The following is a 15,640-nucleotide window of genomic DNA, read 5'->3' as shown; positions in this document are numbered from 1 at the left end:
GGATACACCACTGACAACCCTAGACCATTCAGAGTATGAATCATTAACCACTACTCTCTGAATACGATCTTTTAGCCAGTTTTCTGTCCATTTACATACAGATTTTTCCAAGCCCGTAGACTTTACCTTACACATTAGCTGTGTCTGGGGAACTGGGTCAAACGCTTTTGGAAATCCAAGTATACCATGTCCACCGCCACCCCTCTGTCCAAGGTTTTGCTCACCTTCTCATAAAAAAAATCAGATTTGTTTGACAACTTCTGTCTTTCATGAATCCATGCTGTCTTTTGCTTAAAACAACGGTGTGCATGTGCATGCAGGGGCATGCCCACTACAGATACTGGCACCTAATGGGCTATTTAAACCCGGTCTTGCATGAGATCATTGCCAAGTGGTCTTTCAGCTTCATTTACTGTTGTGTCTGCTCCTAAACCTACTTGACCCTGATAATGACCCTGCTTTATGGGTAATTCTTGCTTGATTGTTTTCTGCCTACCTTTGTTAATGACCTTGGCCTGAACTCTTGACCAAGATTTTGCATATTGATTCTGTAACCTCACTGCCTTGCATGTTGCCTGCATCTTCTTGTCCCTGGCCCTTTGATGCTGCTTACAGTTCTGTGCTTTCCTGCTTGACTGTTTCCAAACTCAGCTTGTGACCTGGCTCTGATCTCTACTGGGCTTTGTGTTTTCTGGGTGCCCTCATCACTGTACTTCTGCTTACTTGACCCCAGCACTCCCATTGCCCTGGCACTAACTGTCCCAACCTTCAGGGATACTCAGGAATAGTTTTGGGCTTGATGTTTGAGTCGAGCATAAGTTCGAGTTGAACATCGGCCGTTCATGTGTTTGGCAAACACACGAATGGTAAGGGTGTTTGGCGGGCTATTCGCCTGCCATGCCCCACAATGCAATGTGCCCTGACAGTGCATTGTGATTAGCCAAAGCAATGCACCTGACCACAGGTCAGGTGCAATGCTTTGGCCAATCACAGCTCATGATGACGTCACAAGATGTCAGACTGTGGGAGCCAGCATCGAGCGGGGTTTTATTTTTTATTTTGTGGTAGGGGTGGGCATATTGTGATTGACCTTGGATCTACTTTGGGGTTTTTTTGTTTTTGTTTTTAACAAAGGGCATGTGGCCTGGTATGGTTCGGGGCGGGCACTCGTCCCCCTTTCCTAACCTCTTTCCTGAATTGTGGCGCGGGGGGTTCCCCTCAAAATCCATACCAGACCCGAAATGCTTAATATGGATGGGGGGGCTCCATGCGGTTTTTTTTTTTATTAATTACCGGCAATTCTCTTTACATTCAGCTGACAGCTGAAACACTAAAGAATGATTTCACTACTAAAATACTGCATGACTTAATAATATAACTCATGTGGTATTTTTGTAGCTGTGCGGTATCTTACCGCAGATCCAGATGTGGTAAGATACCACTTAGTGAATTGTCCCTGTTTGAAGTTCATGGTTGAAGTTAAGTTTGAATGTTCGACCGCGAACCAAACGGGGGTTTTTCGGCCCATCACTATTCAGGAATTGTGCAAGAGGTTGCTTTCATGATCTCAAGCTCCTCATACAGGTATATATCAAATGCTAAAAATGTTCTTTAGCTTGAGTCAATTCAATTTGCCCTTCCACACTGGAACCCCCTGCTCTGAGGGCTACCAGCCAGAGTCTAACTGGACAATTCCATGGCTGTGGCTTATTTAAATCACCAACTAGTGTCTAGACAAAAACATAAACTTGACCGCTTTGACAGAGCCCTGCACGGCCATGCTTTTGTAAAATTTTGTCCAGTACATTTTTGAGGTTTTGTGTGGAATGTGTCAGATTTGGCTTTTTTGTTTCTCCACTTTTTTGTGTCATATCAATACAAACAAAAGAAATAAACATGAGAATGCCTAAACATTTGTCATTGCAACAATTTTCTGGGGGAAGTGGTGCATTATCTGACAGAAATGCAGGGGTGCCAATATTTCTGGCCATGACTGTAACTAGCAGCAAGGTAATCCAGCAAGGCATGTCTGTGTCCATACAAATGAAGTGGGAATAAACAGGAGGGAGATGGAAAGGTTAAATATATTTTGTCACTTCCTTTCTATGTGAACAAACCGAAGGATAAACCTATTCATATATTTCCATTGAGTGATTTATCTTTGGAAATTTGGTATTACATGATGGTAGTATTGTGAGCTCTGTCGAATGATTTTTCATTTTCTGAAAGCACTTTTGATCAATTTTTCATATAGTGTATGGCCTGCACTAGTTACTCTGGAATCAGTTCAACCTGATTAATGCATTTCCCCTTCACATTTTTTTTTCTGTAAGGTTTACCACCGCATGTGGAAAGCATACTTTGTGCAAAAAAAGAAAGCTTCACCTTAGGAAAAACTCTGCGTAACAGGTGTCATACTTTCTTCTGTCACGAGTGGACAAATTCTTAGCCCTAAGGATTTTAAAAGAGGAGCATGGTATTTTTTTTTAAATCATACTTACCTATATGGATACAGCATTGCTGCGATGCTGCATCTGTCCCCTGCCAGCTCTAAGTGTTCTCACAGCTGCTCTGAGCAGAGAGCGGTGACTAACAGTCACCGCTCTCTGTTTTGCCCCCCCCCTTTCTTCACACTCACTGGAGCCCTGGGCTGTGGAGGGGGAGGGAGTGGCTCGCTCAGGCTCTCAGCACATCACGGAGAGGCTGAGCCAGGTGCTGCTCCAGACTCTGGGATGGATCCCGACTTTGAAGATAAAAGAGCTTTGGCTGTACTTCTCCTGTGGATGACAGGAGTGCAGTTCATTCTGCACACCTGTGACCCATTTTCAGCTGACAGCAGGCTGAAATCCGTTGTTGGCTACCGTCACTTAGCTGGTCCAGGCTTGGGAAAGATCCTGACTTCAAAGTCGGGATCCATCCCAGTGTCTGGAGCGGCACCTGGCTTAGCCTCTCCGTGGCTGCATCGGTATCCAGACAGGGAGAAGGCTCAATTCCTTCTTGACGGATTTCCTTTTGGTTTTCCTTTGCCTACTTTTTTGGGGGAGGGTGGTGGATAATTTAAAGCCCGTGCTCCAATACCCACAGGTAGTCCGCAAACAGATTGACAAGGAGATTTCTGAATGCCGCGTGGTGGGCCCTTTCCCTAGTCCACCATTTCGGAACTTTCCTTTGGGAGTAGTTCCTAAAAGGGAGCCTAATTCTTTCTGTATGATACACCACCTTTCTTTTCCTGAGGACTCTTTGTTGAATAACGAGATCGATGGTTCTTTGTGTTCAGTGTCCTCTGCGACCTTTGAGGATGCTGTAGTGCTTATTCGCACCTTTGGTACGGGTGCTTTGCTAGCCAAGACAGATATCAAATCTGCGTTCCGGCTGTTGCCCATCTCCCCGTTGGCCTTTAATTTCCTGGGGTTTTATTTTAACGGTGGTTTTTATTTTGATAAGAACCTTCCCATGGGCTGCTCTTTGTCCTGTGCTTATTTTGAAATGTTTTCCACTTTTCTCCATTGGGTGCTCACTTTTGAGGCTGGTTGGGATGGCGTGCATTAGTTGGATGATTTTTTGTTCATTGGTCCCCCAGAGTTGGCACTGTGTTCTCGTTTGCTTCAGTTATTTTGTGTGGACCACTTTGGTGTCCCTTTAGCGGGGGAGAAGACTTTTTTGCCGTCCGCTTCCTTGGAGTTCCTCCGGATTCTTCTTGATACAGCTGCAAAGGAGTTCCGATTGACCCAGGTGAAGTTGGAGAGGCTCCAGTTGCAGATTCTAGCCTTTCTTCACCGGAAAAAGGTTTTGCTGAAGGAGATGCAGTCTCTGTTGGGCCTTTGCTTGCAGGGTTATGCCAGTTAGACAGATTTTTTCCAGGCGGTTGTATCTTGCGGCTTTGGGTTATAAGTCCCCCTTTGCTCATTTACGCCTTACCTGGGACTTAAAGGAAGATCTGTTGGTTTGGGTGAATTTCCTGGCGGTGTATAATGGTAGGTCCTTTTTTCAGGCTGACTTTGTGTCGGCACAAGACTTTCTGTTGGCAATAGATTTGGCTGGTTCCAGGGGCTTCGCTGCAGTATGGCGATCGCATTGGTGCTGCGGGGCTTGGCCAGAGTCTTGGGTACGGAAGAAAGCCACTAAGCATGTCGTGTTGCTGGAACTGTTCCCAGTAGTGGTGGCTCTGGAGCTTTGGGGTATGCAATTTGCTGACAAACAGATTTTGGTAAGTACCAATAATAAGAGTGTGGTGTCTGCAGTAAATTGCTTATCCTCTAAATCGGAGTGTGTTGTGCAGTTTTTGCGACACTTAGTTTTTCTTTGTTTAAAATTTAACATCTTGCTTAAGGCACGGTATGTCCCTGTTTTTTCTAATACTCTGGTGGATTTGTTGTCTCCTTTTCAGATGTCCAGGTTTCAACAATTGCTAACGGAGGCGGACAAGGTTGGTCTCAGTTGTCTGTCACACCTGTGGGACCTGATATGAACCTTTTGCAGGAGGCGATAAGGAATTCAGTCGCTCCTCACACTTGGGTGAATTATTCGGCAGCATGGAGGAGGTGGGTCTTCTTTGCACATAGTTGGGGCTTTCTGCCCTATTCCCCCACTGAACTGGCTGTTGTGTCCTTCTTGACGTCTTTGATGCGATGTGGATACTCCTGTGGCCACGTGTCCAAGATAATGGCTGGAGTTTCCTTTTTCCTTAAATTATTTGGCCTCTCTTCTTGTACCCAGTTCTTCTTGGTGAAACAGGCATTGAAAGGGTATCAGAAATCCAAGTTTGTACCTGAAGAGCGTAGACCTATTTCCATGGCGCTCTTGGCCGACTTATGTGCTGCTGCTTCAGTGGTCTGCTTTTCCGGTTATGAGGCCTTGCTGTTTTGTACTGCATTTTTCCTGATGTTTTTTTGGGGCCTTTAGAATATCTGAGCTGGTCCCATTGTCCAAGTGTGCCTTTTCGGGACTGTTATTCGAGCTTGTTGTGGTGAATGCTTCGGCTGTTTTTGCATCACTCAAAGGCTGATCAGCTGGGCCAAGGGTGCCTGGATAACATTGTCCACTGTTGGGGATTCTTTTGATTTTCCAGTGGGTCTGGTTAAGCAATTCCTTGCTGTGCGTCCTCAAGGTGTGGGGCTGTTAGGTGTCCTCTTACTAAGTATCAATTTGATGCCATTTTGTGGAGATGCCTGAACCATTTGGGCCTTTCTCATTTCAAGTTCTCTTCCCTTTCATTTAGGATTGGTGCAGCATCAGAGGCCTCCAGGTTGGGTTTTCCCCCCTTGAGTATTAAGGACTTGGTTAGAAGTCTAAGTGTTTTCAGTTATGTGTAAGACCTAACCTTTTTCTTTGACTCATTGCAGGTGCTCAGCGCTGTTTCTGGATTGTAGGTCAGTCATATGTTTATTGGGCTCGTAAGAGGGCTGTTTAGTGTCTTCCTTGTGGAACTTTGTCATTGTTGCCGGAAGCCTTCACTGTCTATTTGAAGGGAGTGAGAGGCCTGCGCCAGTGTCATCTCTATTGGCATTTGTCCCAATTATTTCAAATGTGGACCCCGCCTTCTATTTTAGTGGTCCATCTTGGAGGTAATGACTTCAGTATGGTGAGAACACTTTATTTGTTATTTATGATTAAGAGGGATTTGCACAGGTTTTGCTTGTCTTCCCCATATATGACCGTGGTGTTTTCAGAGATTGTTCCCAGGTTTTCTTGGTGGTCCTCTCCTCAGATGTGGGCTTTTGAGAAAATGAGGAAAAGGATTAACAGGGCCTTACAAAAAATTCATGCCATCTCTAGGTGGCTTGTCTTACAGGCATGTTGATCTGGAGGGTGGAATTCCAGGTCTGTATAGACGGGATGGAGTTTATCTTTCAGATGTTGGCCTGGGCAACTTTAATTTGGGGCTACAATTTGGCATTGACATGGCCGCTGCTTTGGAGTAGGCCACCCGTGTTCACATGGCCGGCTGGTGGGGACGTTTCAGTGTTATACGGGTTCTAATAACTGAGCCAGAAAAGGGTGCTTTGTTATATTTTTACATGTTGAATCTCATTAATGGATATTGATGTATGTATATGGTTTTATTGTTTAACACCAATAAAGTGCTGCGGCCATTTCTCGCCACAATCTGTTTAATTGTTTTTTATTTCATTGGTTGTATTTGGGGAATGTCATGGTTGGAGGGGTGTGGTACTTAAAGTATTAAGTGGTAGGTTTGGCACATGTGGGGAATTTTTTGGTGATGGGTCCTTTAAATTATGCAAAGCAGAGTTCCAGAAGGATCCAATTGTGATTCATGTTAAATTCTGGAGCATCTGTGGGGCAGGATATAAGGGGCACCTGGATTATTTGAAATCAGTGTCCAGTCTGCAAGCAGAAGAGCTCCCCTCCCCTCTTGTCACACGTACTTTGTGTGATGCTGTCACCCTGGAGTCAGGGAGGACCTTTCAGTGGTTATATGGTGTATAAGATGACTTGAGTCCTAATAACTGAGCCAGAAAAGTGTGATCTGTTATATTTTTGCATGTTGAATCTCATTAACGGTTATTGATGTATGTATATGGTTTTTATTGTTTAACACCAATAAAATTCCTCGGCCATTTCTTGCCACAGTCCGTTTAATTTCTTTTTCTTTAATTGCTCGTATTTGGGGAATGTTATGGTTGGGGGGTTGTGTGGTCTGCAATCCAATAAGGTTGTATTGAGACCATATAATTCCTTGCTGCTTAAGGTGGTCTGAGCATTTAATTTGAACATAGTGTTTCATTCATTTTCACCGGCTCTAAAAGATTGCAGCTGTCACTTTGATTTGTCAATCTGATGTCGTGTTTGTTTTGCCTGAAGGTTCCAGAGGGGAGGTGCTGGGTGGTGTTAAGCTACACTTTTTGGCAGTGTTCGGTCATCTGAAGGTGGAGCACACCCATGTGTCTAAGAATTAAAGTGACATTAAAGCTAAGATTTTTTAAAAGAAGATTCTTATACTAGGACCTAAAAATGAATAGAAGGGGGCACCAATCTGAGTGTAGAGGGTTAATAATTTATTAATAACGTAAACGTTTGAGAACTACTCACAAATGTAAGGAGTTTAAAAAGCAATCCTCTAGTGAACCATCAGCGATGTGGGTGTGAGTCCTGGTCATTCACTATGGATGGGGATGGAACCATCAGCTGTCAGTGATGCAGGAAGTTTGAATTCAGTGCCGTTAACCATCGTGGCAAGGAAGTCCGCACCTGGCGGGCGAGGAGAAGTCAGGTGATGCGTTTCGAAGCACTTGCTTCTTCTTCAGACCTGATTGGCTGTAGGGGACTCAAGTTCTTATAGGGAGAAGACTGGACAGGTCGGGCTGATTTGACAGGGATGAACAGCACAGAATTGAAGACCGGATCTGCAGCATGGATCGGTGGATGGGATTGGAGCACCGCCGTATATTAGCAGGGGCATCACATAATAAAAAATACAATAATCTTATGTGTATCATTAACATGAATAATAAAGATAATAATAATGGTGATAAATAATAAAACTAGTGGTGCAACCAAAATAATAACTTCAATAAAAAGGGGATAGGAAATAATAAATTAAAAAATAGTTTAATATGAAAGGTATGATGATGGATAAATGAATATGGATTATAGAATAAATGTGGCTATGGAACGTTATAATTGGGAGACCCAATGGTATGGTATTACGGGGATGAAATAATAATGAGAAAAGAGTAATAAATGAGTAATAATAAATAGATAAATGTATAAATTAATAAATGGTCAGCATCTGGATTCCTCATTGGAGGATATTCATATTATAGTTAATACCATGATAGTTTTATGCGTGGTAAATATATAAAATAATATATAAAAAATATATATACCGGTATATGAAAAAAAAATATATGTATATACACAAAAAGAATTTTTTAAAACTCATATATACATTCCATATAAGAAGACCATACAATGAAAGTGGATATATGATGTCTTATATGGGGCCGAAATTGGAAATATTATGCAGACCTGGTGATAGAGTGAGTGGGAAATAGAGGGTAATGGATTATATTTGAGAAGTGACATATGGAAGTAGGTTTGGGGATACAGTTGGTTGAGGAAATATTCAAAAGATGGCGTGAACCTCTATTTCTTCGTTTTAACCTTCCAGGGGCTAGTGTATTAAGGGTATATATCCAAAATGTTTCCTATTGGTATAACTGTTGGAAATGTTCAGCTGTGGTAGTTGGATCTGGTATAGAGCCAATGATCCAAACTTGAAGGTCATGGGTAGATTTTGGTGAAATTCAGAGAAGTGTCGTGGAACACTGTGTTTCAGGTTGCCATCCTGTACTAAGCGACAGTGTTCACCGAATCTTTTTCTAAGAGTTCTGATTGTGCGGCCTACATAGAGTAGGCAGCAGGGGCAGGAGAGGCAATACACCACACAAGTGGAGGAGGAGTTGTAGAAGGCTGTAATAGGGTAAGTTTTTCCATTAGTACAAAAATTTTTTTGCCGTGGGAAACGTGGGCACAGGCAAGACATAAAGTTTTGTTGCAACGGAACATCCCTGTGGTTGGGATGAGGGTAAGCTGTATGGAAGTGGTGTTATTGAATTTCATGGGGATTTTGCTGGGTGTAATCCTATTTTTAACACTTGATGCTTTTCTGTAAGCACCTTTAGGTAGGGCTGGAATGGATGATGCAAGATGTGGATCTTGGGATAGGATGGACCAGTGTTTTTTAAAAATTGTTTCTATTTTCTTATAGGTAGAGTGATATTGTGTAACGAACCTGATGGTTCGGGGTTGCTTTTTGAAGGGGGTAGGGATTCGGTCAAATAAATGGAATAGGGTTCCTGGATAAGCTAAGATGGATATCCAGTTTCAAGAAATGTATTTTTAAGGGCCATGCTTTTGTCTGGCAGTCTATTAATCTGGTGAAAGTTTGTCTAAGGCGGTGAAATTGGCCTTTGGGAATATTACGGATCCATCTAGGGTGATGACAACTAGAAAAATGGAGGAATGAATTATCAGCAGCAGGTTTATGGTAGTTCTTAGTAAAGATGGTAGAGTTAGAGTGTGTTAGCTCAAGGTCCAAAAAGCAAAATGTAGTAGGGTCAGCTACATGGGTGAAGGTGAGGCCAAAGTGATTGGAATTACAGAAATCGACAAATTCTAGTATGCGAGATTGGGGACCGTCCCAGATGATTATAATGTCATCGATATATTGACCATAAAATTCCAGACGTTGGCTAAACGGGTTGGTTCTCCTACATGCTCATAGTTAAAATCGCATAGCTAGGAGCGAAGTTTGCTTTTTGTTTTTATTTTTATTCTTCTGTTTATACTAGGACCTACATGCTCTTGCTGTTATTTTTAAAAATGTCTGCTCTGTTCTTGCTCTGTTAAACTGGAGCGGTAAATGGGAACGCACACACAGGCAGAGCAAGAGGGATACAGATATTCACTATTTCTTCCTTTCTCATACTGACCTAAGTTTGTAAACGAAGGCCACTATTGAGCCAATGTACATATCTGACCACCATCCTATCACTCTAACACTGCAATTCCCTGAGAGGGACATACAAACCAAATTGTGGGGATTAAATCCCACACTCTTAGACGACCCAGTGCACCTTGTATCTTTTCATTCTTGCCTGATGGATTACTTTTCTCTTAACGTGACTCCGGATTCCTCCCCACTATCACAATGGCTCACCCACAAGTGTGTGCTTAGAGCCCATTGTATAGCCCTGGCTACTAAACTCAAAAGAGAGAGACAAGCCTCTTTAGACAGACTGTCAGCTCTTATCCGCTCACTGGAAACATCCCACAAAAGAAGTGGAACTCTTTGCACTCTGGAGGCATTAACCAAACTCGCCAACTCCTTAAAGACAAATTAGGTTGCCGGATACAAAGGCAATATGGTCAAAGCTATTCTATGAACACTCTAACAAAAGTGGACGTACGCTTGCTAACGCATTATGTAATGAAGATGTGAAAACGATTCACATGATTAAGATGCTGGATGGGAAGTCCTGTTATGAGTCGGAAGAAATAGCAACTCATTTTGTTCGGTATTATGAGGGACTGTATAATTTATCATCGCACGACGGCTCCACCCTACCCGGGGTAGGTAGAGTAACAGCTATACAAGACTACTTAATACACTCTGGCTTACGCACGATTTCACAAGCAATCAGGCAGACCCTAGACACCCCTGTGACAGCCAAAGAAGTTCTAACTGCCCTCAAATCTATGAAACCACGGAAGAGCCCCAGTCCTGATGGCCTAACCGCTCAATACTACAAAAGCTGTACTGATATCTTTTTCTCCCATTTTTTGAGCGCCTTTTATTCTCTGTCTGATGTTCCTCTCCCACCTACTCAGCCCTTGGAAGCGCACATCACAGTGATTCACAAACAGGGCAAAGATCCTTCCCAAGTTCAAAGCTATTGCCCCATATCTCTTGTGCATGTGGATCTCAACATTTTTGCAAAAGCCCTTGCCAATCGCTTACTGTCCCACATACGACATTGGATTTCTCTAGATCAAGTGGGCTTTGTCCCTGGAAGAGAAGGCAGGGACAACACCATCAGGGCACTGAATTTTATTCATTGGCTTAAATCTTCCTCGACATCTGGCTTCCTCCTATTGATGTATGTAGAGAAGCCGTTTGACAGAGTGGCCTGGGACTTTATGTCAGCAGTACTCCAAAGGCGCATTGTATTCCAACCGTACCACGGCGGTGCAGATTAACGGACACCTGTTGAGCCCCTTCTCTATAATGGAACGAGGCAAGGCTGGCCATTATGTTCATCCTCACATTAGAGTCTTTCCTCAGACACCTTAGGTCCAATCCACGGGTATATCCACTCCCAGCAAGATACATAAGATAGCTGCCTTTGCAGATGAAATCTTATTATTTCTCTCCCGCCCCCTACACTCCATCCCAGCCCTCCTAAAGGAAATCTATACATATCAGTCTCTCTCTAATTTCAAATTAAATTTAGCCAAATCCCAAGCCTTAAACGTCTCCTTTTCCTCGGCGGAAGTAGATCTGTCAGAGTAATTATCCTTGAATGGAGACCCAGGAATATTACGTATTTAGGTGTTCAGCTACCCTTCTCTCTTTCGAATTTCTATAACCTGAATTTCTTATTGTTTTTATGCAAACTCAAATTAGAACTAGAAAACTGGTACTCCCCACATCTTTTGTGGTTTTGCCGAGCAGCGGTGCTGAAAATGACAGCCGTGCCCCAATGCCTATACCTAATGCAAACTATCCCTATATCCTTTCCAAATACTTTCTTCACCACTCTTAGAAGACTTTTTTCAGCATTCATTTGGAAAGGTTCCACCCCTAGACTTAGTTTGGCCCAACTATCTCTCCCAAAACTAGCAGGTGGTATTGGCCTTCCAGACATAAAGGCCTATCATAAAGCCTGCTTATTGACCAAATTTGTAGACTGGTATATGCATACTTCCATCAAAACTTGGGTAAAGCTGGAACAGGACCTGGCTGAAATCCCTCTTACACTGGCCCCTTGGACCCCTAGTGACAACAGGCACCAGGTCCATAAACATCCTCTTACTGGTCCACTTCTCACCTGCTAGATTGACTCTTGTAAGAAAGGTAAACTTTCTTAGATCCCTGGCCCGATGAACTCAATACTCGCCAATTCAGCTTTTCTCCCAGGTTTAGAAATACAATGTGTCACAAAATAAATTACTGAGGAACTGGAGACTTCTTCCAGAAGGGCCTTTTACAAACCAGTGAGTCCTTGATGGGCCCAGAGTCTACAGTTTTGTTTCCCTGGTGGTCCTACCTCCAATTAAAACACTTCCTACTGCATAAGGATGCGGGCTCGGCGTATAGTCGATTGTCTACACCTTTCGAATCACTATGCCTTTCTCAAACTCCCCGGAGACACCTGATTTCCTCCATTTATTCTATTTTACTTGATGACTCCTTTCTTGACCCACAACGATTTGTACGGTTATGGGAATCCTTTTATCAGCAGGATTCCCATAACCAAATGTACAAATCGATCCATAAGGGCTCCATAAGTGTATCCACACAGGAACATAACTTTAAGGTTTACTCTAAATGGTACAGAATCTTTCATCTCTTGCAAAAAATATACCCAATGGTTCCCAGTACATGTTGGAGGTGCCTCCAAGCTAAAGGCACTTTACTGCATCTGTGGTGGGATTGCACACTACTGAAATCTTACTGGAAATTGGTACTGCTAATATTACGTGAGTGCCTGCTTTTTCATTCCACATCTCCTGTTCCCAATTTCCACAAATAGTTAGCAATACATATGATCACAGCGGCATGTATGTGCATTCCACGCTATTGGAATAGACAACAGATTCCTACGATAAGAGAGTGGTTTATAAAGCTTAACAGAATTGCAGAATTGTCACACATTACCCGGGACAAATATTCTAAATTTTACAAAATTTGGGCCTGCTGGATACATTTCCAGTCCACAACAGAATATACTACAGTGATGGCAAATTAAAACACTGCTAATACTCCTTCTCCTTAATGTTTACCCCTTTACACTAAAACCCACTGAATGAGAGCACTTCTACTATCTGAATGACTTCAGTGCACATCCTGGGGTGACCAGATATGGAGAGAACTTGTGATCTGCCTTGTTGTACCCACCTTCCAACCACCACCTCCCCTTCTCCCCCCCCTTTTTTTTCCTTTTATTCTTTCTCTTCTTCTTCTACTTCCCCTCTTTGCCTTATTCCTCTTCACTTTTTCTCTTTGTTTTTTATTTTTTGCCCGGATTAACTTTTGAGCTATTTGTATCATGTGTATTCAAGTAACTGATATTGACTAGCGCTCCTTGACGTTCCACCAATGGATTAGGGATGGGTGGCTTCTCTCTACTGTTTGTAGTTCCTACCCCTGTCTCGTTCTTCCTCTGCACCATCTTGAATATACTAGGCATACATTACTATTTATCCTAAATGTACCTTTTCTGGACCCTGTATCCTGAATACTATACCTGCTGCAATCCACATATGAAAAGCCTGTTTGAGAAGCACCACGAGACTTTACCGCCGGATGTTGCACACTCCATGGACTAATTTTGGCTATCTTTGGTGGCCACTGAGGAGTATAACTAAGATCTGTCTCCTGGTTACTCCCATTGACCTCTATATACAGTTGTGTTCAAAATAATAGCAGTGTGTTGAAAAAAGTGAATAAAGCTCAAAATCCTTCTAATAGCTTTTATTTCCATTTACACAAATGCATTGGGAACACTACACATTCTATTCCAAATCAAAACATGAAGAAAAATATATCAAATTTGTGTTGTTCCTCTAAAAAAACTGAAAAAAAGTGAATATTAGACTGTTCAAAAAAATAGCAGTGTGTGTATTCTTCTTTACAAACTCAAACATTCACTATATAAACTGAAAAATGTTTGAAGATTTTGCTTTCCTTTGAATCACTTAATTAATATTTAGTTGTATAAGCACTGTTTCTGAGAACTGCTGTACATCTGTGTTGCATGGAGTCAACCAACTTCTGACACCTGTGAACAGGTATTCCAGCCCAGGATGATTGCACTACATTCCACAGTTCTTCTCTATTTGTTGGTTTTGCCTCAGAAACTGCATTTTTGATGTCACCCCACAAGTTTTCTATTGGATTAAGATCCGGGGATTGGGCTGGCCACTCCATAACGTCAAGCTTGTTGGTCTGGAACCAAGATGTTGCACGTTTACTGGTGTGTTTGGGGTCGTTGTCTTGTTGGAACACCCATTTCAAGGGCATTTCCTCTTCAGCATAAGGCAGCATGACCTCTTCAAGTATTCTGATGTATTCAAACTGATCCATGATCCCTGGTATGCGATAAATAGGCCCAACACCATAGTATGAAAAACATCACCATATCATGATGCCTGCACAACCATGCTTCACTGTCTTCACAGCGTACTGTGGCTTGAATTCAGTGTTTTGGGGTCGTCTGACAAACTGTCTCCGGCCACTAGACCCAAAAAGAACAATCTTACTTTCATCAGTCCACAAAATGTTGCGCCATTTCTCTTTAGGCCAGTCAATGTACTCTTTGGCAAATTGTAACCTCTTCAGCACGTCTTTTTTTCAACAGTGGGACTTTGCGGGGGCTTCTTGCAGATAGCTTGGCTTCACATAGTAGTCTTCTAATTGTAACAGTACTCACAGGTAACTTTAGACCTTCTTTGATCTTCCTGGAGCTGATTGTTGGCTGAGTCCTTGCCATTGTGGCTATTCTTCTATCCATTTGAATGGTAGTTTTTCGCTTTCTTCCACGTCTTTCAGGTTTTGGTTGCCATTTTAAAGCATTTGCGATCATTTTAGCTGAGCAGCCTATCATTTTCTGCACTTCTTTATATGTTTTCCCCTCTCCAATCAACTTTTTAATCAAGGTACGCTGTTCTTCTGAACAATGTCTGGAACGACCCATTTTACTCAGAATTTCAAGAGAGAAATGCACTGTAAGCAGCATGTACAACATTTGCTGCCTTCCTTCCTTAAATAATGGCAATAATTGCCACCTGTTTTTCAAAGAATGAATGACCTCACTAATAGAACTCCACACTGCTATTATTTTGAACATGCCCCTTTCAATTAGTGATTCAATTACACAGAATCAGCAGCATGCATGTCATGACTGTTGGGTCTGTTGGATTTCTATTACTCTGCTACACCTGCTAGTAAATTATTTGCCATGTAGAAATATCATTTCTACCAAAAACAGTGATTGATCAGGTTAGTGATGTCTGACTGCTATTATTTTTAACACAACTGTATATCTATGTGATCCTTGAAGCAGCTTGTCAATAATCTTCAGGCCTGTCCAACAAGCTTTTACCACTCATTATGGATATACCATGAATATTTTCATGTTTGCTCCTCAGTACAACCTAACCATAGAGGGCCAACTGCACCATACCTGCAAAACACCTGTAACTCTGTTATTGTATTTTACTATTGAGATCCTGTAATCTTGTGTTATACTTCTGTTTTGTAATTGTTCTTTCCCAATAAAAACCATTATGGAAAAAAAAAGAGGGACACAGAGCCAAAGCCAAATCTCTCCTGCTCCTCCACGGCAGTGATTGACAGCAGCTCCAAATTCAGTGTGGCTTTGGCTGTTTCTCTCGTTCTACATATGTGTGTGTGGTGCTGGGAACGTCTGCTCGTAAGTTGTAGTTCTGAACAGAAACGTGCAGGAACTGCTCCCGGTGGTCACAGGCAGGGCTGGTGCTAGACTATTTTTCACCCTAGGCAAGACCTGCTACTTGCGTCCCCCCCCCCCCCAAAAAAAACTATAACATTTTGTTAAAAACAGTAGAAAATATTAAATCAACAAAACATGAAACAGCGACATTTCTTTTAATTTGCTAAAATAAGTGTCATAAGATGTCATCAGGACAGGGGCGGACTGACCATTTGGAAACTCGGGCACTGCCCGAGGGCCCGGGGTCAGTAGGGGGCCCCATGAGATGCCACTGGTACCTTTTTCATAGGCTTTTTTGAGTGAGTGGAGGATGAAGGATCCACAGTCTGACAGATCCCAGGTTTGAATTCCCCAGCCAATGGGGGGAGATAAAACGCTGTGACAGCAGGCAGCTGAACTGAGCGATTCCACACAGTGACAGA

At 42.6% G+C, this 15,640-nt stretch overlaps 1 protein-coding gene and 1 pseudogene across 2 annotated transcripts in view; both read left to right on the top strand.

Annotated features, from left to right (window-relative positions):
• RHBDF1 (rhomboid 5 homolog 1) overlaps positions 1-15,640 on the top strand; it is a 187,423-nt gene that overhangs the window by 73,828 nt on the left and 97,955 nt on the right. The gene's annotated exons all lie outside the window — the stretch shown is intronic.
• LOC149472160 (uncharacterized) lies at positions 4,363-5,332 on the top strand (annotated as a pseudogene).

This window comes from Staurois parvus, unplaced genomic scaffold (assembly GCF_062004578.1).
Source record: "Staurois parvus isolate SC_StPar_1 unplaced genomic scaffold, SC_StPar_1.0 ptg000022l, whole genome shotgun sequence".
NCBI lineage: Eukaryota > Metazoa > Chordata > Amphibia > Anura > Ranidae > Staurois > Staurois parvus.
Note: the sequence above shows the minus strand (reverse complement) of the source record. Positions and strands in the feature narration are given on the sequence as shown.